The 2,472-nt window shown below is 41.1% G+C and overlaps 1 pseudogene; it reads right to left on the bottom strand.

Moving 5' to 3' along the window:
* Window positions 1-1,075: 1,075 nt before the first annotated feature.
* On the bottom strand, window positions 1,076-1,567 carry LOC148060040 (calmodulin pseudogene; annotated as a pseudogene).
* Window positions 1,568-2,472: the final 905 nt, after the last annotated feature.

Here is a 2,472-nt window from a genome sequence, read left to right as displayed (position 1 = left end):
TGGTGTGTTGGGGTGGAAATGTGTCCAAGAGGAGGTCAACAGGTCAACAGGTTGGACAGGTTGATCAGGAGGGCTGGGTCTGTGGTTGAAGCTGGACTCACTGGTGACAGTTGCTGAGAGGAGATCATTGAACAAACTACTGTCCATCATGATGATGACAGTCATCCTCTGAACACTGTCATCAGTGAGCAGAGAAGCAGATGAAGCACGAATGCTCCTACCAGGTGCAAAACAAATAGACTCAGGGACTCATTCATTCCTCGGGCTATTAAATTGTACAATTGTGAGTTCGGGGGCAGGAGTGGAGTGAGAGTATCTGGATGTTCTATGTTAGTCTTTGTATCCTTTGTCTTTGTTGTTTTTCTTTGTCTTTATCTTTAGACTTAGATTGTGTCATCTTGTTCTTTCTCTTTATGTTCTTCTTCTTATTTTATTTTTTATGTATTATTTTTTATTGTTTATGAAAAATTGCTGGCTACTGGAAAAAACAATTTCCCGAAGGAGACCTCCTGAGGGATCAATAAAGTTTTACCTTACCTTACCTTACCTTAGTCTTACTTCAACTGTATAGTGTCTTGAGATAACTTACTACACACAACATAACATACTACAAGCAAGTAATTAGTTCATTGTAGCATCTGATCAATGTTCCTGAACTACATGTTCTTATGTGTGAACTGGACCAACTGGTTCTGGTGTTCTGGACTAAAATAAAAGGTCCAATATCTTCAATGCGATGATCATTTATTTGAAGGAAAAAACCAAATACTTTCCAAATAACAGTCACAATAACCAAGAAGAAAAGAATGAAAGTTGTCACAGAAACAAACACATGTGTGTCTCCTTCACAAACACCTGACGCTCAAATACCTGCTCCCGTCTCTGACTGCGCCACCCAGTGGACAAATAAAGAAACTGAATTGAATCAACATAGAATCACTTTATTATGATGATGTTTCTGTGTTTTTATTCTTCCTGTCTGGACAGAAGGATATTTGATTTCAATGTTCAATATTTTTGATACAGAAAGAGAAAAACACAAGATTTTTTTTTTCTAAAAGGTAATTAAAACTTCTTTCATTCTTTCTTCTAAGAGGAGACAGGACTGGGCGACCAAGCTTTACTTTGAAGTCATCATTTTTGTAAACTCTTCATAGTTGACTTGTTTGTCTCCATCAACATCTGCTTCTCTGATCATCATCTCCACCTCCTCGTCTGTTATTTTCACCCCCATGTTCAAAAGGAAGTAATGCAGCTCATCTGCGCTGATGTATCCGTCTGCATTCCTGTCAAATATTTGGAATTCCTCACGAATCTCATCTTTTTTGTCCGTTTCCATTTTTCTCTCCATCATAGTCAGAAACTCTGTGAAGTTGATGGTTCCATCACCGCCGGCGTCAACGTCGTTGATCATGTCTTGCAGCTCAGCCTCTGTGGGGTTCTGACCCAGTGACCTGATGACGGAACCAAGTTCTTCGTTGGTGATGATGTCGTCGCCATCCTTGTCAAACAAGGAGAAAGTGTCCTTGAACTCTGTGATCTGTTCCTCTGTTAGTTGCTGAGTCATGTCAGAGTCTGTTCGTCCTTCAGAAGGAAAGAAATGATAATAAACATGTTGTTGATTATTTACAACATCGTGTTGATATTCATTATCACTTGTTGTTGTTACTTTACTGACTTCTTTATTTGCACATTTGAAAACAAATACAAATAAAATCTTCTTCTTTTCCTTACGGCTGCTCCTTCAGGTGTCGCCACATCAACCTCCTCCTTCTAACCCTGTTCTTTGTATCCCTTTCTCTCACCCTGACCAACTTCATGTCCTCTTTCACTACATCACTCTGACGTCATCGAACGTCATCGGTGTTTGATCGACATTCCTCTCACTGTGTGTGACGACACATCAGCGCTGCCGTCTGTCCAGACCTCAACGAAAGGTGGTAAGATTTTTTCATTTCCTCTCTTTAATTCGACTTTTACAACCGAGTTGAACTTCAGTGACAGCTGGTACCCACGTGACCGCTGTTCGCTTCAAAAGATCCCGCTCTGCGCGCCTGTCAGTGACGCGGCGTCGTCAGTGACGTCATCGGTGCTGAATGTGGGACTTCTTAATGTTCGCTCCATTACTAATAAATCCTTTATTCTTAATGATCTTTTCACAAGAGTTAATTTGGATTTATTATGTCTTTCTGAGACTTGGCAGAGAGAGGAAGAGTTTATTCATCTGAACGAACTCTGTCCAGTAGGGAGCGCTGTCCTGGGGAAGCCTCGCCTCTCTGGTCGTGGAGGAGGTCTTGCTACAGTTTTTAGGGAGAGTTGTTCTTGCAAAGTGATTCAGACACAGGAATTCACTTCTTTTGAGTCTCAGATGATCTTGGTTGGTTCTACAAGACCTTTCTATTGTGTGTCAATCTACCTTCCGCCTGGTCCTGCGGCGGTGTTCTTGAAAGACTTTAGTGACTTCTTATCTTC

Source organism: Callionymus lyra, chromosome 18 (assembly GCF_982586985.1).
Source record: "Callionymus lyra chromosome 18, fCalLyr1.hap1.1, whole genome shotgun sequence".
Taxonomy (NCBI): Eukaryota; Metazoa; Chordata; class Actinopteri; order Syngnathiformes; family Callionymidae; genus Callionymus; species Callionymus lyra.
This window is presented reverse-complemented; position numbering and strand designations above follow the sequence as displayed.